The sequence below is a fragment of the Podarcis melisellensis genome (assembly GCF_964234715.1).
Source record: "Podarcis melisellensis genome assembly, chromosome: 6".
NCBI classification, from domain to species: Eukaryota; Metazoa; Chordata; class Lepidosauria; order Squamata; family Lacertidae; genus Podarcis; species Podarcis melisellensis.
The window spans coordinates 15,954,240-15,980,885 of NC_138538.1; the positions used below are offsets into that span (position 1 = coordinate 15,954,240).

Here is a 26,646-nt window from a genome sequence, read left to right on the forward strand (position 1 = left end):
TGCAGCTGCTGGGTGACCTTGGGCCAGTCACACTTCTTTGAAGTCTCTCAGCCCCACTCACCTCACAGAGTGTTTGTTGTGGGGGAGGAAGGGAAAGGAGATTGTGAGCCACTTTGAGACTCCTTAGGGTAGTGATAAAGTGGGATATCAAATCCAAACTCTTCTCTTCTTCTTGCTTCTCCCCTGCTCAGTTGCTCAGGGATTCTAGTTTACCTAGCACAGTGTTTCCCCAAAAGTGGGTCTCCAGCTGTTTTTGAACTACAACTCCCATCATCCCTAGCTAGCAGGAACAGCGGTCAGGGACGATGGGAATTGTAGTTCAAAAACAACTGGAGGCTCCAGTTTGGCAAACACTGTGCTAGCAGCAGATGAACCTTCCCATGTGACTGAGCTCTAACATCGAGTCAACTGAGCAGCATGGAGATTGGGAAGGTTTCCATATCTTCTCCCCAAGATCTCCCCCATGCTGCTCAGCTAGTTGGCTATTACAGCTCAGCAACATGGGAAAGGGGGCTTGGAGAGCAGAGGTGTGGCTTAGGGGAAAAGGTTGTAGTGTACACAGAGCATGGGGGACTGCTTTCAGAAGCCTGATGAGCTCCAGTTAGCAATTATTCCTGAGACTGTTGAAGAACAGTAACCTTTACTCACATAATGAGTCATAAGTGGTACATTTTGTGCCATTTCTTGTAAATTGCTCTGAGATTCGGTTTCATTTAAAAGTGACTAATACATGTATCAAATCAATAAAAGAATAATAAACTTGTCTTTAGTAGAAAATGCAGCTATACATCTCACGTTTTTATATTTAAAAAAGTTTGGTAAATTTTTAATTAAACAGCTTTTCTCACCTCAAATCTTCTCTTGATCTTCTATATTCATATATACAGTGAGATGGTAATTAAACTTTTAATAATATATCCTGCCTATGATTGTATCTCGGAAAATGGTTTTTTTATTTATTTATGCAGTGCTTTGATTTCACCATGTCTTTAAAATGCATAGGACATTATTTCACAGGCTGTGGTTCATAAGTATAAAGGCTTTGAAAAAAGTTTCCCATATCAGTTCTACTTTTTTATTTTATTTTTCTTAACTTAATACTGGGAAAGAGAGGGGAGGGGAATCCCTCCTGTGAACCCATTTTCTCTGTCACTACTGCAGGATGAAAGAATTCTTGCTGTGAGATGAGCTTTCTTGAGAAATCCATTAAAGTTCAAGTTTGTGTATTGCATCAAGTAAAGGCTGTGCTCATTTTCCCCAGAGTAGATCACAATTTTACTGTCACTTTTGGTTTCGGGAAAATAGCATCTGCAATCAGCATCCTAAAGAAGAAGAAGAAAAGTTATTTTTGGCATTTCTTGACTAATAGCTGCGTTAAGGTCCTATGAAAGGATCAAAACAGTTGGAGACCAACTTTATTTATGCTTATTTATTATATTATACCGTACATTTCCTCCAAAGACAAGCTTCTGTCCCCAGGTGCTATACCCTTAAGCCAGCTTCCAGATTCAACGGAATCGCTGCGCTTGATGTCTTCCCAGTTGTAGAGACTGCCCTGTTAGGACAATTGTCTGTTTGGTTGTAAGTCACTATGGGCTGCCCTGGGCAAGATAAAGTGAATAACGACTTCAATACAGTAAATAAAATAATAATAATAAATGTCCCACCAACCTCACACTACCCTCGGCCATCCCCCACCTGCCTTCTTACAACCCAAACAGGAGGGTAGTGCTGCCTATCAGCTTTCTCATCCTGCTCAGTTTCAGTGCCACCCTTGTAGAATTCAACAGGGATGATGGAGATGAAACATGAATTAATTGGATCTGCCTATCATTGACTCCTGCTCCGCCTACTGTTTGTGCTCCCTCCCTGCCCCAACAGTCCCAGTGGACAGCAGCCACCACTGCTTTCCATGCAATTCCCTGGACCTTTCTTATTCGCTGTCAAAAAGCAAGGTGAACAAAAAAGTGTTTTATTTTCTTATTCTTTCCATTAGTGGTCAGCCTAACGAAAAGGAAGGGGGAAAGAAAGGAACTCTAGGTGAGTATTTCGCTGGGTTTCCCTCCAAAAGCTTTCTGTCGACTCAGAGACATTAGGCAAGGGAAAACTGAATGTAGTCAGACATGCACTCTGGACTTTAAGAAGGCCAGTTTCAAAGAGCTGAAAGAGCTACTGGGTGTGATCCCGTGGTCAGAAATACTCAGTGAGAAGGGAGTCGAAGAAGGATGGAAGTTTCTAAAAGGAGAAACACTAAAGGTCCAAATGCAGACAATACCAACAAGAAAGAAAAGTAGGAGGCATCTAAGGAAACTGGTGTGGCTGCATAAAGAGCATACAGATGAGCTGAGAGTTAAGAAAGGCATGTATAAGAAATGAAAGAAAGGGGAAATCACAAAGGAGGCATATACATGAGTAGCCGACAGTTGCAGGGGGAAAGTCAGGTTGACTAAAGCTCAGAATGAGCTCAGGCTTGCAAGAGAGGCTAAAAATAATTTAAAAAAAGGTTTCTTTGACTATGTCCAAAGTAAGAGGAAGAACAAGTAAGTGGTAGGTCCTCCATGTGGGGAACATGGAGAAATGCTATTGTGTGACAGAGAAAAGGTGGAACTACTCAACACCTACTTTGCCTCTGTCTTCACGCAAAAGGAAAATGATGCCCAACCTGGTGATAACAGAAGACATTATGTAAGGGGGGAGCTGCAGCCCAAGATAGGAAAAGAGGTAGTAAGGGAACAGCTAGCTACTTTAAATGAAATCAAATCTCCAGGGCCTGATGAGCTGCATCCATACTAAAGAAGCTTGTAGATGTAATTTCAGAGCCTTCATCTATTATCTTTAAGAATTCTTGGAGAATGCAGGTGATGTCCCTACAGACTGAAGGCAGGCAAATGTTGCCCCATCTTCAAAAGGGGGGGGGAGACCCAAGTAACTACCAACCCGTGAGTTTGACAACGATATCAGGGAAGATCCTAGAACAGATGATTCAACAGTTGGTCTGTGAGCATTAAGAAAAGGATGCTGTGATTACGAAGACCCAGCATGGGTTTCTCAAAAACAAGTCATGCCAGACCAATCTGATTTCTTTTCTTTTCTTTTCTCTTTTCTTTTCTTTTCTTTCAAAGGTGTCATGGACTTTGAAGACACTCGAACTCAGAACGCAAGGGAGAAATGTGCTAAGAGGAAGGCACACTTGGCAAATCCACACTGTGATCAACTCCCACCCTGGAACCAATGTCCCCACTGTGGAAGGATGGCTGGGTCCAGAATTGGCCTCCACAGTCACTTACAGACTCAGTGTTAAAACCATGTTTATGGAAGACAATCTTACTCGGCTACGAGTGATCACTAAAGATAAGAGAAGCAGCAGCAACAACAAAAAAGCTAATGCTATTCTAGGCTGCATCAACAGAGATATAGTGTCCAGTTCAAGGAAAGTAATAGTACCACTCTATTCTTCCTTAGTCAGGCCACACTTGGAATACTATGTCCCATTCTGGGCACCACAATTCAAGAAGGATGTTGACAAGCTGGAAAATGTGCAGAGGAGGGTATAATGAAGGTGACAGGCAATCCTCCCTGGGGAGAACATTCCACAGACGGGGAGCTTCTGCAGAGAAGGTTTGTTCTTGTGTTGCCACCCTCTGGACCTCTCAAGGGGGAGGCACATGCAGGAGAGCCTAAGAAGATGATCTCAGGGTCCAGGTAGGTTCATATGGAAAGAGGTATTGAGCCGCAGTCCTGAGCCGCAGTTAGCACTTGGTGGGATGATACACATATGTTACTGTACAGTGGTACCTCTGGTTATGTACTTAATTTGTTCTGGAGGTCTGTTCTTAACCTGAAACTGTTCTTAACCTGAAGCACCACTTTAGCTAATGGGGCCTTCCGCTGCCGCTGCATGATTTCTCTTCTCATCCTGAAGCAAAGTTCTTAACCCGAGGTACTATTTCTGGGTTAGTGGAGTCTGTAACCTGAAGCATATGTAACCTGAAGCGTATGTAACCCAAGGTACCACTGTAGAATCTTAGAGTCCTAGAATCTTAGAATCCTAGAGAGCCAGTGTGGTATAGTGGCTATGAGTGGTGGACTCGTAATCTGGTGAACCAGGTTTGCGTCCCCGCTCCTCCACATGCAGCTGCTGAGTGCTAGTCACACTTCTCTGAAGTCTCTCAGCCCCACTCACCTCACAGAGTGTTGTTGTTGGGGAGGAAGGGAAAGGAGATTGTTAGCCGCTTTGAGACTCCTTAGGGTAAAGCGGGATATCAAATCCAAACTCTTCTTCATCTTCTTTTTAAGGGAAGGTCTGTTTAATTAGCTTTGACAGTTAGTAATAAAAGTTAAGCTCCGTTCATCATTGTTGTACAAACACGTGCGCTTACTTAGAATCATATAATCATAGAGTTGGAAGGGACCCTTAGGACGATCTAGTCCAACTCCCTGCAATGCCGGAATATGCAGCTGTTCCACATGGGAATCGATCTTGACGTTATCAGCACCATGCTCTAAGCAACGGAGCTCTGTTTGATATCTGTTTAATACTTGTTATTAAAATGTCTGTCCTAAATGGCCCAATGGTCCATATGATGTTGAACTCCAGTCCCCATCAGCTGCAGCATGGCCAATAGTCAAAGATGATGGGAGTTGTTGTTCAGCAACCTCTGGCAGGCCACACATTCCCTGTCCCTGAACTACAGTGTAACAAAAGTTGCTCTCCTAACCAAACTTAAGGAGTAACTCCATTAAACATTAGATTACTTGCTTCTGAGTATGCATGCATAGGATTACTCTGCTGGTTTGTTTGTTTGTTTCTTTTAAAAAGACTGTATATTGGTTCCAAAACCTTTTAGGATTTAAAAAACATAAAGTTTTGTAAAAACTAACACCACTGATCCTTTCTTTTTCTTTTCTTTTCAATAAGTTCCAATATTTATCCTCTTCTTAGACAAAATATTATGTCTAAAAGACAGGTTAGTAATATGCAGTACAACTGCTGTGTGTTCAAAGCTCTACATGCTCAGAATAGACAAGCAGAGGGGGGGAAATCAAACCACATCAATTGACAATGATTTCTTTTACAGGAGTGGAGTTGAAAAGGAGTCAACTGCATCGCTCACCAAAAAGCCTGGAACAAATAATGCAAAAACTTTGCACGATGTACTTGAAAAGAAGAACTCAAACGTTATTGCTTTTATTGTCGCATTTGTAGTCGATGTGCTTCTTCTCCCCAAACTTTGTTTCCATGAAAACTAAATGACACCTAGAAAGTAACCTCTTTCAGAATAGAACTCAAGCAAAAAGAAATTGGATTTTTCCCCACCCACCCCCACTTTGCTTGCTTGGTTGCATAACAAAATTGCATCCCCTGTGCAGAAAGGTCTATAAAATGTTAATCGTAACGATAAACTTTCCATAAAATGTTTCAATCAAGCCATTAAAATTTCATACCAAGGATCTAGCTCTGTTTCTCTCTATACTGTATTTGAGCTAGTCCATCATCTCACTATTTTCATTGGCTGTTTCCCAAAGCTCTAAAGGCAGGGGCAGCAGAAGGAGGAGGGAGCAAGAATAAATAGGAGGCGATTCACATCTGTAGTAAATGACCTGTGGAGGGGTTAAGGAAATAATTGGGGAGGGGGCTCTATGTGGTGACAGAGGGGGATGGGGAAGGGTCAAGTGGAACTATTTGTTGGGAAATAACTTGTGAATACCAATTCATCCTGAAGTCCCACATGTGTGGGGAACTACAAGAAAAATGGGTGACTCCTGAATTCAAAAATAGTGGCTTGACTCGCTCTTTAGCAAAAAAAACCCACAACCCCCATCAGAGTTTAAAACACAAATCTATGCAGCATTTGCAAAGCACAGAAATATAGATTGTTAGACCTTTAAATGTCCCAGTATTGAGCAGTTAAAATGCTGCTCCCTGACCTATACCCCTCTCACAGCAAATAGAACGCAAACTTGAGTAAGTTTAAATGCTTTACTTACAGTACCCATAGGTCTTACTCAAGCACATTTCAGTCTCACTCAAGCACCTTTCAAACATGGAGTCTGGGCATGGGAGCTCCAGCCTCATGTGGTCTGCTCAGCTTACATGATTCAAGGGGGGGGGGGAGGAAACAAACAATACTTCCTCCCTCCCCAAAGGGGGGGGCATGACCTAGCTGTACCATCTCTAGCAATTAACACTTCTGTGGTCTTTAATCCCTTCATTTGCTAACTAGCATAGATATGCATTGTGAGTTTTGACTGCAAAAACTCCCACACTATTTGTAGGGCTAAAGGTGGCATTTGGAGGAGTGGAGGAGGAATATGGGAGGTAGGGAAGAAGGTGGGTGCATGTGTGAGAGAGAAAGCTTTCGGGCTGTGGTGACAGGGGAGAAAGCTGGAGAAAAGGAGGAATTTAGAGAAGATGGAAATGGATGGATTTAAAGGATGTGGAGCCCTCAAATATTTCATAGTAACTTGATACAATGCATTTCACTCTTGGTACCATTCCTTCAACATTCCTTTAGAATGGATATTAACAACAAGCATCCGCATATGTATGTACAACATCCATCAACTGAACTTAACCTGCTCTACATGCTAACTGATAGCCTTGTTCTTACAGTTCTATTCATCTAAAAGATAATGTAACATATGCCATTGTGGGAAGTACAGTGGTACCTCAGGTTACATATGCTTCAGGTTACATATGCTTCAGGTTACAGACTCCACTAACCCAGAAATAGTGCTTCAGGTTAAGAACTTTGCTTCAGGATGAGAACAGAAATTGTGCTGCAGCAGCGTGGCAGCAGCAGGAGGCCCCATTAACTAAAGTAGTGCTTCACGTTAAGAACAGTTTCAGGTTAAGAACGGACCTCTGGAACGAATTAAGTACTTAACCCGAGGTACCACTGTATGTTCAAAGAGAGCAGCAGCATAGGAGAGAGGAAGAGTCATCGACTTGAGAGTGGTCTGTGCGCAAGGGAGAGTTGAGATAAGGGAGGAGGAGGAGGAAGGGGAAGGGAAGATGGGGTACAAAAGAAAGTTGAAAAAAAGCGGGAGTAAGAAGCATGGAAATGGAGGTGGAAATGAAAGGGGCTTTGGAATAGGAAGAGACAGTGGCTTCATTAGTGGACAGAACTTGAAAAGGTTGTTAGTGGTTACAATGTGTGGGAGAAGGAAGGTGCAGGAGGTACTAATATTGGGGAGCATGGCAAATTAGTTCACATTAGCTAGCTCTGCCTCCATTCTTCTCTCCTCATCCCACCCCCAATACTCTCTTGGTATACACCTCAAGCAGTGTCGGCTACCAACTCATGTCCTCAGTGGAAGAAACAAAAGCCTTTCAGCTTCCATGCAAACTGTTAGCTCTCTTTCTCCTCCCTGTTGACTGGGTATTTCCCTTCAGAATATGGAAATGTTCTGACAGGGCAGTGGGAGTTACAAGCTTTCCTTGAGTGCCTCAGGCTAATGGTGCATTTCTGATGAGTGACTGGTCATCCTTTCAATTCCCCCCACATCTAAACCAGCAAAATACAATTCGTACTCAGCCTTAGAGCTTTGTATGCCTTATGAAGACTGTGAACCACAAAGCAGAGTTTACTCAGTGTAATCGGGTTACCTGGAAATACCTCTCTTAACGAGTTTTACTTTATTCCACAAGTCCTCCCGACTATGGGATTTATATAAGCACAGCAAGTAACCTTGTTCTGGGCAGACAAGTGCACATTTTTACATCACCAAAACATTGAAGCTTACATTTAATTTGGCTTGAGTACCAAGGCTACATTTGCCCTTTCAGAGAAGATTGGAATAAGCCTGAACTAAGCCAGGTTAAGCAGCGGCAGGATTTATCATGTTCTGGTAGGTGCTGCACAAGAAGCAGCCAACATGTTTGAAATTGTCACTCAGTTTCAGACGTTGAAGGCTGTGGTCATGTTCCTACAGTGCCCACCTACACATTGTCAAGAAAAAAGGTGGGGTTTTGCATAAAAGCTGCATATTCTAATTCATATGCATTGACACAAATTAAGAAATAACCATTGTCATACTTCCTCCACCCCATCCTTTTGATCCCAGTGACCTGCAGAACCCCAGGGTGTCTGTTACCTTCAGAGGCCTCCTGGTGAGCCCTTGGGACTCCTGCCATGATTGGATCCCATCCTGTTCTGTTTATTTGTTTGCTGTATTGTTAGCCCAAACTTATCACTATCTTTCTCCCCCTTCTTCATGTAACTTGTCACTGATGTCACTGGCTCCAGATCTTCACTTAAACACTTCTCTGTTTCTTCCTACTTCTCCTCTGCCTGCCCTTCTTCTCCCATTTTCCTCTCTCTCCCCCCTTTCAATTTCTCCTTGCCTTTGACTTTTACCTCCCACCCATATCTCTCTCTCTCTCTCTCTCTCTCTCTCCTTTTAGGACCTGCTGAGAATGTGCTTCCAGCTGCTCTTCCAACTCTGGAAGAGTTGCTGCCTCACCTCCCCATTTTCATCCTGACTTCTGGTGTGTCCTCCCAGCTGGGGCACAAGATTAAAGAAGCAGCGGGTGGTTTCCTCAAACACTGTCTTCCTACATTACTTTAAACTGGAAAGAAATACAATGCATCTTACCATAGAGGGGAACACTCTGACCTGGTGAACTGTGTGTTTGCTGATGGGCAACCTCAAGACCTGTGCACCCTATTTAAAAATAATGCACCCTATGAAGGGAGAGAAGAGACTGCAACTGCAATACTCTTCAAATAGAGGGCTCTTGCAAATAGACCACATGATAAAATAGCTGTTTCCCACATGAACTATTTGAAATTCCTGAGCGTCTTGGTCAGCCACTAAGGGCTCATCCATGCTTCAACTTTAACTTGCACAGTGAGACTTTCCCTGTTCCTCACACATGCACCAACTAAATCTGTTCTATGGGTCTACACAACCCTCTAGAACCCATTTGGGAAGGTGTGTGGTGCATGCTGGGAGGGGGGGAAAGCACCATTGCTCAGTCAGAATTCCTTGCACTGACAGGACATGTTTGTTGGATACTGCCCCATGCACTGAAACCACACACCTCCAACATCCCCAAGCCTGAGAACATTGAGTCAGGACAAAGTGATGCTATGGAACAAGGCCTTGTGATATCATAGGCCTTAAGGCCATGGGCAGCCATGTTCAGATGCCCAGCCAACTGTGAAAGCTCAGTAGGTGACCATGAACTCGTCACTCTCTTTTAGCTTAACCTACTCACAGGATTGTTGTGAAATGGAGGGAAGCTTATAAGCCCACCTGAGATCTTTGGAGGAAGAGAAGAATGAAAATGTTAATAAATAAAGAAATATTAGGCAGGGCCCAAAGGTCTGGACCAACAGTAAAGGGGAGAAAACATTTTGGGGAAAACCCTATAATGCAATATTTTCTCTTTCAGAGTGCTTTTTGAAGTTGTATTTTAAAACAACATTGTTACTGCTGCATTTTTTTAGTCCTAATATTCCATGCAGTAGCTGATAGCCCTGAGATCCTAAATGCTTCCACACAAGAGAATCAATGATTGAGCTTCGAAAAAACAATAACTGCTCAATGTGTGAACCTCAAAGATCATGATTTGTCAGAAAGCAGATAGAACTTAAAATGCAAAAGATGCCCCCATCTCATGCTGACATTTCATTAAACCTTACACATCTAGTGTATTGCTTTTTACGGTCTCTAGCTTGTGCAGTTCATTTCTTACAGAAGGACCTCGGTAAGCATATAAAAGGAGTTATTTACCCTGAGACAAGGCAATGACAACAAAGCTGTGAAACGATTCCTTACCGACCTGCATTCCACCACCACCCCTTCTCTAACACAGGAACCAGAGTTTAATTTTGCTTTGCAAGTGTTTGGGGAACAAGCAAAACAAACAAAGGAAGAATACATCTTTCCTCATTGGACCAAAGGGGGGAAAGATTCAGTCCAGGCTGTGAGAGGATGACATGCATCTCCCAGATTTACAAACAGTTTGGATTAATGGGCTAATGCAGAACAAGTCTATGGGCTGTTTCCCATTGTGTCCCTCTGCTGAAAGAAGGCTCTTTGGGAGCTTCCATGGGAAGAAGAGAGGGGGAGAGTGATTTTTGCAGATTCTCCCTTTCTCTTGCAGCACCCACCCCATGTCACCTCCTAGGCTATTAATTACTATTGTTATTGCTATTGCTATTACCGTATGTTCAGTATATTCTATAACACTCTGGAGTAAACTTTTTTTTTTTTTTGCCGGAAGGGAGGAAGCTGCGGAAGACAAGGACAATCAACACAAACCACATCTCTTTCCCTTACAACCTCTTCTGGTTCAACGAGCTTTGAGTTAGTGGAGAGACCCTAACCAGTCATCTGACCCTTTGAATCAGTGTTGCAAGGCATTATGGGGAGTACCATTCCAACTTTCAGGATTCTAATAAAGATCCCAACATTTTCATTCTAAAGTCACCCTGGATTTTGGAGTTCAACATTACCTTGTCATAGTTCTTTAGTAGAACGTGCTGCCTAGGCTACTTGTGGGGGCAATCGAATCCAACTATGCAACTCCTTGTTTGCAAGATCTGCCCCTGCTCTCAATCTGCTCCAAGGTCAAGGTCAAGGTCTGGATACTAACATATACGGGCCAACACATCTCAGGATCAGGTTCCTAGAAGTTATAGGCCCAGGTTATATACTCAGTTAACTCACTGCTTTCTCCTTGAAGTCCCTAAAGTATCAGAATGTTTAACCTGCATTGTTTTTAAATCTACGTATAGTGGTTGGTTTTTTGCACTGTTTCAAAAATGATTTTCATGTAAATTGCCTTGAGATTCATGCAGAAGGTAGTTCATAAATAATTTAAAAAGGGGGGACTCTCCCATTCTGCTAGAGCAAGGGACATGTGCTGGAGGAATGGAACTTTTCATTCCCTACCTATGCACCCTCAAAATCAGCTGTAGAGGATTGGGAGACCCTCCAGATAGGATTTGGGTTGGGGCATAGGGAAGAATTTGTCCATGGAGTTTGGTCCATGAGTCTGACTAAACTACAGGAGGCAGTGGAAGACAGGAGTGCCTGGCATTCTCTGGTCCATGGGGTCACGAAGAGTCGGACACGACTAAACGACTAAACAACAACAACATAGGGAAGAATTGATGCTTTTGAATTATGGTGCTGGAGGAGACTCTTGAGAGTCTTGCACCCTCAAAATCAGCTGTAGAGGATTGGGAGACCCTTCAGATAGGATTTGGGTTGGGGCATAGGGAAGAATTTGTCCATGGAGTTTGGTCCATGAGTCTGACTAAACTACAGGAGGCAGTGGAAGACAGGAGTGCCTGGCATTCTCTGGTCCATGGGGTCACGAAGAGTCGGACACGACTAAACGACTAAACAACAACAACAACAACATAGGGAAGAATTGATGCTTTTGAATTATGGTGCTGGAGGAGACTCTTGAGAGTCCCATGGACTTCAAGAAGATCAAACCTATTCCCTTTTGAAATAATTCAGCCCTGAGTGTTCACTGGAAGGACAGAACCTGAAGCTGAGGCTCCAATACTTTGGCCACCTCATGAGAAGGGAAGACTCCCTGGAAAAGACCCTGATGTTGGGAAAGATGGAGGGCACAAGGAGAAGGGGACAACAGAGGACAAGTTGGTTGGACAGTGTTCTCGAAGCTACCACCATGAGTTTGACCAAACCACGGGAGGCAGTGGAAGACAGGAGTGCCTGGCGTGCTCTGGTCCATGGGGTCATGAAGAGTCGGACGTGACTAAATGACTCTACAATAATAGGGAAGAATGGCAGAGGTGAATTCAGGGCAGTGTGATCGGTTCTGCCACACTGGATGCTGAGCCTCAAGGGTGCTTCAAGGTGCAGCAACTATGATGTGGTGAGCTGAGCAAAATGGAAGGTGAGAGAGGGAGGGGCACAGATTTTTGACCATATACATGCCACCCCTGAAATTTGAAAGGCCAAAGTCCGTTCCTGAGAGGAGAGCAGACGGAAGCCATGCTACACTAGTGGAACACTGCTTGTGTTTGGATACAAGTAGAATTGATGTCCTTTGTGTTAACTGTTCCATTTTCTATTTCCAAATTTTATACCAAGCCTTGTGTATGGACAGTTTCCCCACAACTCTTTAAATTCCTCTATTCACTATACAGCCAGTGACAATGTTACACCTTTTATAACACAACAGTGGGTGGTGACAGCGACAAGCTTATCAAACGGTGGAGGAAAAAAAGTTGTGGTTCATAGACCATGTTGGCCATTCTTGCCCTCTAGAACCTTTTTCAGGAAAGGCTGCTATGTTACAATATATCCATTACCATTTAAATGAGGCAAGTCCTTTAACCGAATGCTTCTTTCCCTTTCCAGCCACACATTTAACTACATTCCAGATACATATAAAACACCCCAGCATTCCTGGATTCCATTCAAAAGGAGCTCATTATCAGTTGTGTTTCTTTCCAGAAATGACCCTGACCAAGAAAAGAAATGTTAAGTAGAGGTTTTGCTAATTAGCGGAACACTACTTGTCCTTTTGCCAAACAAATCTTATTTTAAAAGCCTGCTTCAAGGGAATCACCTTTAAGGTGAAAGTGGCCAGCATCAGCAAAAGGTGAAGTCCGTGGTCACAAGTAACTCTCATTCAAGCCAAGTGCAAAATGCTTGCTGAGAGATGGAATCATAGAATTGTAGAGTTGGAAGGGGCCATGAAGGTCATCTGGTCAACCCCATGCAATGCAATAATCTTTTGCCCAATGTGGAGCTCGAACCCACAACTTTGAGATTAAGCATAGATGTCTCATGCCAGTTTGGAAATACACCAAGCAAGCTAAGCCCACTGGGAGCATCACCTGTACAGTGGAACTTCGACTTACCTACGGCTCTACTTAGGTACGATTCCCATTACAAACTTCAGTAGGTAATTCAACTTATGAACTTTCCTCTAGCTATGAACAGAGGCCTTGCCAGCAGTTCAAAGCTCACCCCGCCGGCTGCAGAGCAGTGCTGAAGCCTCTGCTGCCAAGGAAAGGGCCCCCATCCCACCCCCAAAGCTTTGGAAGAGGTGCCGCCTGCAAGAGGCACAGCAGGGTGCACTGCAGCCCCAAACCCCGCCAAGGAACTAACCTCAGGAAGTCCAGAGAAGAACCTGGCCTGGCAAGAAAAAAAAGTGACCCTGAATCAGCTCTTTACCGACCCTTTCCCCACCCCCAGCTTGTAGCCAGGTAAGCCCACCCACCTTCAGCGCACATAAGAAAATAAATAATTGTTTTTTTATCTACAATACTGTCTTATTTATTTCATAGTACAGTACATTGATTATTGCCTTCATTTTATGGATCTATGGTCTCATTAGACAGTAAAAGTCGTGTTAAATTGCTGTTTTAGGGGGTGTTTTTCATCATCTAGAATGGATCAATTCACTTTTCCATTACTTTCTATGGAAAAGTGCGCCTCTACTTATGTACGTTTCTAGTTCTGACCGGCCTCCGGAACGTATTATGGTTGTAAGTAGAGGTTCCACTGTACAAAGGCCAGGAAAGGGGCAGAAAATAGGGACAGCCCAATTTCTCAACTTCAATTTCTCTCTGTTTCTCATTCTTCCAATCTTAAATTAAGTTCTCCACATTTCCACATCAATTTGCCTTATAGATATAAAAAATGCCCTTCTGAAAATTCATCAGCATTTATGTGCAACTTTCTGCTAACATGCACATTTTTTCAAAGTTTATTTTCTTCTAATATTTATGTCTTCCCAGCTCTAATGCATTTTGTGCTATTTTTTTACTGGCATGTGCATTTTTTATGCACACTTTACCTCAGCACATGCATTTTTCTACACATTGCTTGGCTACAGAATTGCATTGCAAAATTTGGAGAAGTGCAAATTTTGAAGGATGGCTGTAATTTGGCTTGAGTATTATCCAAGCACTCTTGAAGGAAACTGATATTCTGCATCCATTTCAGTTGCATCTTAGGCATGGTTTTGACACAGAAACTGTTTTGGCCGCCCTGTATGATGGTCTCTGTAGGGAGAGAGATAGGGGAAATGTGTCCCTGTTGATTCTCCTCAACTTCTCAGCGACTTTCGATACTATCAACCATGGTATCTTTCTGGAGTGACTATGCTGGGGATTGGTGGCACTGTTTTGTGGTGGTTCCATAAAGGTGGTTCCTACTTGAATGGTTGTTTCCAGAGGGTGATACTAGGGTTTGGCCCAGTGGAACTTTCAAGGTGAGGTTCTTCAGTATTCTATTTTATCCCGTGTGCTGTTTGACATCTACATGCCCTTCTGAAAATTCATCAGCATTTGTGTGCAACTTTCTGCTAACATGCACATTTTTTCAGAGTTTATTTTCTTCTAATATTTATGTCTTCCCTACTCTAATGCATTTTGTGCTATTTTTTTACTGGCATGTGCATTTTTTATGCACACTTTACCTCAGCACATGCATTTTTCTACACATTGCTTGGCTACAGAATTGCATTGCAAAATTTGGAGAAGTGCAAATTTTGAAGGATGGCTGTAATTTGAGTGTGTTGTCAGCAATACGCTGATGGCATACAGCTCTACTCCTTTACATCTGCGGGTGAGGCAGTGGAAGTACTGGACTACCTGAAAGACAGCAAACTAAATCTCAATCCAAAGACTGACACCTCTAGAAGGGGTGGGTGGGAAGTTGCCTGCTCTTGGTGGGGTTACACTCCCTCACAGGGAGTTAGTATGCAGCTTGCAGGTACATCTGGATCAGTGTTTCTCAACCTGTGGGTCCCCAGATGTTGTTGGACTACAACTCCCATCATTCCTAGCCAGCATAACCCAGTGGTCAGGGATGATGGGAGTTGTAGTCCAACAACATCTGGGGACCCACAGGCTGAGAACTGCTGTTCTGGATCTTTTGCTGTCACTTGAGGCTCAGGTAGCCTCAGTGTTGCAGAGTGCCCTCCATCAGCTTCAGCTGGTGGCCCAGCTGCACCCCTGTCTGGACAGAGATAGCCTAACTTCTGTCATCAATGATCTGGTAACCTCTAGGTTGGATTACTGCAAGAGGGTATATGTGGGGCTGCCTCTGAAGATGGTTTAGAATCTTCCACAGGTGCAAAATTGAGTGGGCAAGTTCCTCACTGGGGCAAGACAGTTTGACCTGACTTTCCAGACTAAATTCAAAGTGAATTTATAGAACCTCAGGACCACAATACATCAGGGACCACCTCTCCCCATGTAAAGTGACCTAGACACTGCACTCATGTTCTGAGGCCCTTCTTCATGTGTCCCTTCCATGAGAGATCCAGAGGGTAGCAACTCAAGAACCAGTCTTTTCTGTGGTAGCTATCTGTTCATGGAATGCTCTCCCCAAGGAGGCTCACCTGGTGCCTTCATTACATATTTTTAGGCACCAGGCCAAAAAAAAAAATCCTCTGTATCCAAGCCTTTGGGCTTTAACTATGTGGCCTTTTAGTGGTGAGTTGGATGTTTTTAATGTATTTCTCTTTCCTCTTAGTTTGATTGTATCTCTATGTTAGATTTATTGCCTGTTCGTTTGTTTGGTTGTAAGTCGCTTTGGCTTGCCGTGGGCAAGACAAAGTGACTAACAAATTGTTGAAATATATAAAAAAAACAAAAAAAACCTGTCCAGTAGCGCCTTAGAGACAAACTAAGTTTGTTCTTGGTATTAGCTTTTGTGTGCATGCACACTTCTTCGTATCTGAAGAAGTGTGCATGCACATGAAAGCTTATACCAAGAAGAAACTTAGTTGGTCTCTAAGGTGCTACTGGACTCTCTCTCCCTCCCTCCCCCCCCTCTCTCTCTCTATATATATATATTGACTGCATCAGACCAACACGGCTACCTACCTGAATCTAACAAATTGTTGTTGCTGTTATGGAAACATGGATTATGTTGATTCACCCTTAAATGTGAAACAAATCAAATGTTATCTGCTCCTCTCCCCACTTGCCACTAGGGAAGGGCAGAGCACAACAGATTATACTTGGGTTCACTCATCCCTCTGGAATAGGACAAGGCTAGAGTGGCTCTTAAGTAATGTATTGTAGATGTTGAATGCCAGCATGATCTAGGCTCAAATTCCAAGAACGCTCTAACTGACAGAGCATTCCAGTCCAACAGAGCAGCTATCCTTCTGCACTCTCAGTCCAAAAAGCATTGCAGAGCCTTCACACTGATGCATTTAAATGCCATCCCCCCAGGAGTCCTGGAGGGAAGATACTTTAAAATGGAAAAGGAAAAAGAAACCTACCATGGAACACAAGTACGCCAGTAACTCTGGAAAGGTTGAGTCAGAGACCCATGTCTTCCTGTACTGCTCCCTTTTCTGTGGTTTGTGTTAAATCTTTATTGAATCCTTCTTATCAAATCTGCCTGGGTGTTCAGATGCATTTTATGTCCTTCTACTCCTTTTGGATAAAAATGGATCCATCACTCTCAGTGTGGCCAAGTACTGCAACCAACCAGGAACTGATCCTGATTCTTCTTTGGAGTTTCTGACTCTAAATTGCCGATGCCAATTTTATTTTATTCTATGGTATTTGTATTTTTTTATTCTCTTTTACTCTATTATACACATTTTGAGAATGTGCTTTATGGGCTTTGTATCTTGCCTCAATGCTGGACGTTGACCTGGACAATAACAAGTTGAGTTGAGTCGATGTAGCCACCAGGGTTGGTAGCCACTGATAGCCTTCATAAATCTGTCTGTTGCACTTATAGGACCACCCAAGTTATTGGTTAACACTACCCCTTATGAGAGGGAATTTCATAGTTTGACTATACACCATGAGAAAAGGTACGTTCTTTTGTCTGTCCTGAATCATCCAAAATTCAGCTTCATTGACTGTCCATGAGTATTACAAGAGGAGAGAAAATGCACAGCTTTCCAAGTTAAACAAGTTAAGTCATAAGACTGCCAAACCCCAGTCCTTTTGTCCCCCCTGAGATGATGGTTTTGCTCAGAGAATCTCCTGCCTATGTTGTTGGGGTGTTGTTGTTTTTTAATGGAAAGTAAAATATTTATTGGCTTGATACCCAACCTTCTCAGGTGCCATAATTAAGGCTGGGGGAAGATTGCATTCTGTTAAATCATTTATTGACTTAATTAAAAGGATAGCCTTAATCCCCTTTCCTTGGGGCTATGGTTTGAATAAAAATCACGTTAAAAAAGCATGAAACAGGTAATAAACCCAAGACACTGACTAGTTAATTAAAATGAGGGAAAGGGAAGCTCCCTTCTTTCCTTCTATTGAGTGGTAACTGATTCCGTAATTGCCACTTCAGATGATAGCCTACCCAATGCTCCAAGAATTCTGCAATGTACTGTCCAGCAAGTGGATGGAAATGCAGTTTCAGCTGATGGCATCTGGCATACTATGGACAGTTTTTAAATAGTCTGCTGCTTGCCCATAGATGTCAAAACTGCCCATAATCTCTCTCTCTCTCTTCTATTTTCTCACCACAATCTTTTCTCAGTTTTAGAGGGCACAATTGCTTTCTTCAGGGAAGAGTTTCTCTCTGTTTTATGTATGTCATGAATACTCTTCCCAATTAATAACCCGAACTATCTAAGTGGCTATTGATTTTATTTGAGAACTCAGATAATTTCATGTTTTGCTTGCTCCTTTTTTAAAGGACCTTTTAATTAAAGAAACAGGACTGCTCTAAATGTTTTAACTCTGTATGTCAACAGAAATTATCTACTGCTGTGTCAAAGAAGGGTTGGCCAGCTCTTATGAAGTCAACTGGTTACTATCCATCCTGTGCTCTCTCGGGATCTCACTTATCATCACAAAGAAGAAGATCCAGAAAACAGGGTGTACCCTTTGAACTTTGGAACAGGTGGTGACCCAACCCCATTTTGTTAGGAGTGTTGGGTGAGGGTCTGGGAGACTATGGCTCAAATCCTCATTGATCTTGGGCCAGTCACAGTTTCTCAGCCTAATCTACCCCAATGGGCCATTGTAAGGATTAAATGGGGAGGGAAGGAACTATGTACATCAACCTCACTGGAGGAAAAAGGTTGGCTGTGATTGTTTAAATAAATAAATAAATAAATAAATAAGCAAGCTTGTTCTTTGTAAGGGTTTTGTAAGCCTCCACAAGAGACCATAACTGCACTCTAAGGTGTGTTATAGGTCTTAACACAAACGAGAATTACTCACTAGGGATGCTTGAGGAATTTGATTTCTGTGAATTCCAGTGGAAACTGGTCAGATGATGGACTAAAGTGCAGATCAGAACATGCATTTCACACTTTTCCAAAATTTGTGTTACAACTCTTGCCTCAGAAAATATAGCAAAATGCACTACCAAATGTGTTAAGATGCATTTAGAATTAAATATACAGTGGGATTTTTTAATTAAAACATGTAATAAAACACGTTATTTCAACATGAATTTTCATGTAAACTTTTAAGAAGATTCAGAGATTAATGCAGAAACACGATGAGGCAAGTGCATGAATAAGCATGTGGAACATTGATATGGACCAGAAATAGACAGATTTATCCACCCCTATTCCAAATTCCCATGACTTTGAAAGCTTGGTCCAAACTTAACTTGACTCTGAAAATCTCCATTACATCCTTCAAACCCCACTGGGTCTCTCACACAGTACTTTCTTTTTAAAAAGTGTATTGCTAGTGTGATTTTACAGTTTAGCCACTAAGTGGCAACAGACTTGGTCTGCATCTGAGTGGGCATTTCCTATGTGGGTACTGTTTTTGTCAGAAGAGATTGAGTTCATATGTCACGTCTTCACTGGAGCCTTCTCAGCCTTCCATGAAAGAAGGCAAATCTTTCTTTCTTTCTTTTTGTTAAATCATTGTTATTAATTTTCCAATAAAAAACATCCAATTAACATATCAAATCATAATCCAATTAAAATAAATAACTAAAGAAGAAGAAGAAGGAGGAGGAGGAGGAGGAGGAGGAGGAGGAGGAGGAGGAGGAGGAGGAGGCAAATCTGATGCTTATAAGCAGTTGCCACAGCTACCTCAAAGAGAATTTACAGCACCAGGAAAAATGGGGCAGAGTGGAAACATGTGGTAATGGCACTTGGAAAACTGTAAAAATGCTTCTTCTTTTTCTTGAATTATAGAAAAATTCAATGAAAAAACAAAACAAAAACACCACCACCACCAAGTAAGAAGAAGCTGAAGTTTAAAATCTGCAATACTTTTTTTAAGAATACATAAAGCAGTGCAGGTGAAGAATCAATAACTTATTTCTCTCTCTTTCAGTTTATAGATGTTTAAAGATACTGTCACAATGACAACACCCTAAGGCAGCAACTTTTAATAAAACAAGCCTTTTATTTTCCCATAGTAGATTCTGGAACTACATTCCTCGCTGATTTAAGAGCATGGAGGGCTGAATATATATTACAACAGAACGGTTTACTTGTAGCGGGGTCAATATTCATTAGATTATTCTAGACTCGCAGCAAACTTCTGCAGCAACCATATTCATACTAAGGTTGGCTACCTTTCCCCCAGTTTGGAAGTTTCGGATGCCCTGTTTTGGGGGCTTTCAAGAGCTGACTGACGGCAGCACTTCCTTCCACCCACACATCCAGCAGATGGAATGGGGAGTTCTATGCCAGGGATGTGATGCTGGCATCACTCTGCAGGCAGAGACTGGCAAGGCTGGGCAATGGGACACCCAATCCAACATCCTTCATCTCCCCCAGGCCAGCACAAAGGGGCTTTGGACTGCAGTGTTAATGTAGAGATGTAGTGAGGAGAATTACTGTTGTTACAGGGTAGAAATAAATCTGTTATCAGAAGACGTGATGTTGTTTGGTACAGCAGCCACTAAAAATGTAAATGTCAGCTTGTTTAAAACTAGTGCTGTTGATTTTAAAGGTGATGATTGAGAGATGCCTGTGTTAATTATTTATGCTGGCCAGTTTGTATTGCTTGTATTTTGACTCCTATATAATCTGTCCTGATTGTTATGGCCTTCAGCTATGCAATAAAATTTTGATTGCCTGAATTTTTTTATTTTTTTATTTTTTAAAAAGCTGCAATGACATGGTAAAATTCTCCTTGCAAGGCAGACAGATGCTCAAACAAACATCTCCCTGTGTGGCTGTTTGCCTTCGGCAATAAATTACCAATTGGCAATTGGTGACTCACCTTGAATAGGATTGCTGCATCTGGGGACATCTTACCCAACCACCCTAGTTTCTTGATGGTAACATGGAGAGTTGTTCTTCCCCTGGGAGATCAAGCTAGCAGCAAAACTGTTGAGGGGTGGGAACTGAAAGTAAAACAGAGATTGAGACTTGACACAGTAAGCGTAGACATGTCTACTCAAAAGTAAACCCAGCTGAGTTCAGTGTGGCTTATTTTCAGGAAAATGGATGTAGCAGGGATGGCTAACCTGTGGCCCTCCTGATGTTATTGAATTCCCATCAGACCCTTCCAACACGGCCAACAGTCAAAGATGATGAGGGTTGCAGTCTAACAACATCTGCAAAATCACAAGGTTAGCCACTCCTGGATCATTTTGCAGCCCTAAGAGAGGACCACCCTATGGAAGTAGGTCTGGGAGACTTGAGAATGACTGGTGGGAAATTTGGTGGGAGCTGGAGTAGAAGATCACTATCAAGAAATAGGAACAAAGGTAGCTTTCAGATTGCTGCATAGAATGAGACCACATCTGCACATTTTAAGCATGACATGTACCAGCTTCCTTATTTTTAGTTCAAACAATTAGACCATCGAAGGTAGCATCATCAGCACCGACTGGTAGCATCTCTCCTATCGTTCAAAGAAAAGTCTTTCCTAGAAGTACGTGGAGATGCAATTGAGTTGAACCTGCCAGCTTTTGCATACACATGTGCTCTACCGCTTAGCTGCAGCCTGCATCCCACCTGCCCTAGAATGGATGTTCCTACCCATTGCCTTATCTCCTGTTCCAGGTAGTTGACTTGGCTCATCTCTCCTATTCTTCTATATTGGCTCCTGCCAAGCCCTGTTTGCTTGCCTCTGGTGCCAGCTGCCCCTTCAAGCCCAGATCTTGTCCAGAGCCACTCCACAACTGTGCTTGGCCCTGGCTGTTAATCGCTGCCTTTGATCTGATACATGATGGCATCCGAAAGAAGAAAGTGAGGAAGCAAAGAGCTTCCTTTCATTTCCAATTGTGCCAACAGCAAGTCTCGGATATATCTTAATAAGTTATATCCCGTGAACTCGCTGAGTTATCTGTTGCATTTAAAACACCTTGTAATCAAGTCCGCCTAGTATTGTCATCCGTGGCACTTTATTAACATGGTTTCTGATGGGTTGTTTGTTATTGCTGGGTTTCAAAGCCTGATTGCATGGAGAGATTTGCATTATCTGTTGGAGGACAACAAAGGAAGCCAGTGTTGTGGTTCTTTTGTTAGCCGCTCCTAAGAAGACAACAGCGGGGTGCTTGTCATTTCACAGCTGATTGTAATGTTCAGCATAAAAAGAAAAACAACCCAACAACCAAAGGAAATGCTTAATGATTCATAGATTTCCTGCTTTTATGCGATAGTAGAGTTAGATACAAACGCCTTGAACTTTTGCAGTTCTCTTTTAAAACATCTTGTAATCAAGCCTGAAAGGAATATCTATTTCCAAATTGTGAACTGCTTGATTGTAAAATTCCACGCCCCCCAAAAAAACACCAAGCCAAAAGGGAACTGCAGAAGTTGAAGGAACAAACAATGGACCCAGTCTTTGTTTCCTACGTTTTCAGTCACCAGGAGTTTACTGCAACCACTTCATCTGTTAAGTACTTCACCTCTGAACTGCTCGGGACGCGGGTGGCTCTGTGGGTTAAACCACAGAGCCTAGGACTTGCCGATCAGAAGGTGGGCGGTTCAAATCCCCGAGACGGGGTGAGTTCCCGTTGCTCGGTCCCTGCTCCTGCCAACCTTGCATTTCGAAAGCATGTCAAAGTGCAAGTAGATAAATAGGTACCGCTCCGGCGGGAAGGTAAACGGCGTTTCCGTGCACTGCTCTGATTCGCCAGAAGCGGCTTAGTCATGCTGGCCACATGACCAGGAAGCTGTATGCCGGCTCCCTCGGCCAATAAAGCGAGATGAGCGCTGCAACCCCAGAGTCGGTCACGACTGGACCTAATGGTCAGGGGTTCCTTTACCTTTACCTGAACTGGTCATGCTGCCGGATAGCTTTGGGTGTGACAATGGCCTGGACGAAATAGGAAGTGCAGGTGCCAAACTATTCCTGTTTCACCATCTATCTCTTGGATAAAAAAATATAACTTGACAAGAAACAACTGAAGAAAATGAAACTTTGGGAAATCCAGTGGAGTACAATGGCAAACTCCTGTGTTATTTCTGTCTTGAACAACGGTCTCAAAACAGCAAGTGATCAATATTTGCTGCAATACCCGCTTCCAAATGGGTGAGTTAAAAATGGAGTTTCATTAATTGAATCCCCACTCTGTGCATGGCTGGCTATTTGTTCAGTTTAGACTCTCTGCATTATCCAAGCCTACATTTGCTGATATCCAAACATATCTCCATGGAAGAGAGATGGGCAGTTGTCGTCATTTCAGTAAATGGTCATGAGATCCTAGAAGGTGAGGCACCTTTGCTATCTCCTGCAAGTTTCCCTTTGACATCTGCACATAAATACTAGCAGAGACCATCAGGAAACGCTTCAAGGTTGAGAGGGGAGGGGGAGAAGCCTCGGACAGTGCACTTGATCAAAGTCAACCGCAGTGTCAAGAGATGGTCATTATTGCCTAGTAGATTTATAGCTTAGGTCCAAGTAAATTACTTCGGCTTTTCTCGAAATTCAGCTGCTTCTGTCTTCCCCACACCTCCTCCACCACCACTCTAAACTGCAAACATTTCAGATGTCACTTTGTTGGATTGGGATCCGGCTTTTTGCTTTTGTTATAATTATTTTTGTAATTGTGTTCTGCTGAAAAACAATAAAGATTCTGAAACGGCACCTCAAATACTGGCAGATTTACTGCGGTGCAGATTTAGGGTTTGCCTTTAAGGTGTCCAGAGACACTACTCAGTGTAGGTTTTATTGTAGGAGACTGAGTACCCCACCTCTGAAAATTGTTTTGAACAGACACTAGATCCCATATGGCTTCCCACCTGTCAATTGCCTGGCATTACAATGACATTCATTGACCCATTGTGGCCCATGCAGTTTGAGCCACATGGGCCAAGGCATAGTGACCACTGACCATCATCCCCTTTTGGCACAGCCATGGCTTTACCTGCCCCACAGGTAAAGGTGGGGAAGGTGGATATGGCTTGGCTGAAGCAAACTTACAGGCCTAATGGGGAAGCCGAGTGGGTCAAATTAGGCCTGTTGGCAAGAGATTCCCCCCACCATTAGCTTTTCATGTTGCCATAGTAGACAAGGCTGCACTATCTGGGCAAATATTCTGATCTGTTGGTAAAGTATTTATGTATATGGAAAGTGATCGTATTCATGTTTCCACATTTGAAAATAATAGGCACTTGTCCCCAACCTTACTCTTTCTAATTATCTTTATTTGCTTGTAAGCGTTTGAGAATAAAGAATAGTTTGAAGGTTATTGCAGTCAGGTGGAAGAATGAAGACTATGAAAGAAAGAAAAATGTGTCATTGCTAATGACAGAGGAACACCCCACATAAAGTATTGTTAGTCACACTATTTTTACTATAGGTTCTTTTTTTCTTGAAAACTCTGCAGTTGAAGCAGCAAAGCAGTTCTTTTAAAAAAGAAAATTTAAAAAGAAGTGTTTGGCCTAATCCTGAGGTCAACAACTATGTTTATTTGCTTCTCAGAGCTGGCATGCAGAATATTTTGCTAGATGAATCATATGTGGCTTCTCATGATAAAGGAAATGAAATCCTACTGAAGTAAAGAAGAATCTTCTAGAGAGGACAAGAAAGAAATCTTCAGATTTTGAATTTGGCTGAGTGGACAAAAGTCCAGAAACATTCCCTGTGGTAGCCCTTAAGTTGTGCAGTTGGCTCCCCACAAACGTATATCTACCACCTTCATTGTACAGCTTTTGTTGTATGTTGTATGTATTTGAATGTCATCACACAGTCTCCATTGGAGGATTTGTAGTGCTGCATCATGAGCCTGGGCCTGCAAGTCAGGGCACTGAAGGGGTGAGGGCAGGTTGCACAACATGGCATGGTAGTGAGGCAGGATGTACACTGAGATGGGAAAAGTGGTGGTTAAGACAACAGCAGATGCTTTGAGTAAAGCAGGCTTGAAGAACGCTGAGAGGAAAATGGCAATTTTAAACAACAATATATATTTGCGTAAATTAGGGAATGAGGGTCACTAAGAGGAAAACAGTTATTTCAAAAAGCAGCAGATGTTTCAGTAAACCAGGGGTGTAATGTCACCGAGAGGAAAAGAGTGGTGATTTTAAACAATGGTAGAGGTTTGAGTTGAGTTCAGGAATTATACCAGAAAGCTATGGAGGTTTCGTACACCCCAGGTAGTGGTGGTTGCTGACCTTGAGACAGACATCCTGGAGAGTGAAGTCAAATGGGCCTTAGAAAGCACTCCTAATAACAAGGTCAGTGGAAGTGATGATATTCCAGCTGAACTATTTAAATTTTTAAAAGATGATGCTGTTAAGGTGCTACACTCAATATGCCAGCAAGTTTGGAAAACTCAGCAGTGGCCAGAGGATTGGAGAAGATCAGTCTACATCCCAAAGAAGGGCAGTGCCAAAGAATGCTCCAACTACCACACAATTGCGCTCATTTCACACACTAGCAAGGTTATGCTTAAAATTCTACAAGGCAGGCTTAAGCAGTATGTGGACCGAGATCTCCCAGAAGTGCAAGCTGGATTTCGAAGGGGCAGAGGAACCAGAGACCAAATTGCAAACATGCGCTGGATTATGGAGAAAGCTAGAGAGTCCCAGAAAAACATCTACTTCTGCTTCATTGTCTATGCAAAAGCATTTGACTGTGTCAACCACAGCAAACTATGGCAAGTTCTTAAAGAAATGGGAATGCCTGATGACCTCATCTGTCTCCTGAGAAATCTCTATGTGGGACAAGAAGCTACAGTTAGAACTGGATATGGAACAACTGATGATACCTTGTTTTGTATTTCTTACTGTTACGCTATGAGAACGGAAGTTAGGACTTTTCACTTCTGTCCTTTGTTCTGTTCTCTCTCGGAGCTGATGAGAGAAGACACACACCACAATTATTCTTTTATTTTGAAGCTGTTGTCAGGAGTGCGTGCCGGAGCCAGGGCTTTCCTAAGTTTGTTTTGAAGAGGCAAGGCACGGCTGCACAGGTGAGGCTGATTGGTAACTCACAGCACCTGGTGGCAAGAGCCAGGAAGGGATATAAGGTCAGCATTTCCCTTTGGCTATTTGCCACAGCAACACGCTTCCTGCCTTGCAGCGTTTGGTTTCTTGACTCCTGGATTCCTGATCCTTGGATCCTTGACTCCTGGTTTCCTGACCCTCAGATCCTTTGCTTCTTGACTCCCGGCTCTCTGACCCTTGGACCCTTGGCTTCCGAACTCCCGTTCTTGCTACCTCCCCACCGTATTGCCCCCGGTCCCCACGTCCTCTGCCAGGACTTCGACTCCCCATAAACTGGACCTTGACAGCTGTAAATAAAAATTCCATACCACTTTCCTACCAATGCAGTTTTTGCTTACTCTGCTAATGCATGCACACACCTCACAGTGTTGTTGGGGTGTTTCCTGAACTCCTGAACTCCAGACGTGTGGATGTTCTGTTACGCTGTTCTGGAGGGTGTCGCAGGCTCATATTTATTGATACAGGGGAAGTCAGAGAATGAGAAAAAGAATCAAGCAGAGCCTGTATACTTATTTGCTGTCTTTTGTGTGGTTAATGTAGCAGTTCCTACCCACCTCATATGAGCAGTTTAAGTGGCAACACTTGTTTGCATTTCTAATCGAGAGCCAAAGGTTGCTTTTCAGGAGACCGAAGATCTTTTGTTAGAGCTTGATAGGTTCTACAGGTTAAGCCTATGCAGTCAGAATCAAACATACTTAATTCAATGGAATTTGTTCCCAGGAAACTGCACACAGGCTTGCAGTCATGCTGATCTTAATGAACTTGGGTCTCATGCTATGTTCTGCTGCCTTTTGGTGTGTGGGAGTAAGGATAAATTTGGATTATGAGAATTTTTGAAAAAAATGCCTCTGCCATTGAGCTTTGACAGTCCCTGTTCAGGGAAAATGTCAGAGGAGTTACAACAGAAGCCAAAAGGAGTTTGAGGAAGAGGGGATTTCTTTGGGGTGTGAGGGGTTGTAGCTCAATGGAAGAGCACATGTGTCATGGCCCCAGGATCAAGCCATAATCTGGACACAGATCACCCTGGGTGTCATCCCTGTGAAGAAATCCACTGTGCTTTAAGTCATGGAACCTCTAGTTCCTTCTCCTCTGTCTGAGACTGAAAACATTCTCTGAATTCTCAGCATCTTGGGTTTAAATTTCCAATTTAAACTATCATGTGGGGGCAAGGGAAAGTGAAACTTAAAGATTCCAGTTTTCTATAGTGTTAGGCAAGTTCCAGGTGAAAGCACAAAAATTAGATTCATTTCTCAATGTGAACGAAAGGTAAACTGCCATGAAATGGGGCTGTCATTTTTAACAATGCCTCTCTGGAGTTAGAAAATCATCATGCAGTC

The 26,646-nt window shown here is 42.8% G+C and overlaps 2 long non-coding RNA genes across 2 annotated transcripts in view; both read right to left on the reverse strand.

The window, feature by feature from the left end:
- Positions 1–26,646, reverse strand: part of LOC309373229 — a 641,932-nt gene that overhangs the window by 209,227 nt on the left and 406,059 nt on the right. The gene's annotated exons all lie outside the window — the stretch shown is intronic.
- Positions 1,227–25,720, reverse strand: LOC309373293. The gene is made up of 3 exons (XR_014169951.1): positions 25,669–25,720; positions 20,133–20,256; positions 1,227–1,322 (listed from the first exon to the last, which is right to left on the reverse strand). It is a non-coding gene; the product is annotated as an uncharacterized lncRNA (long non-coding RNA).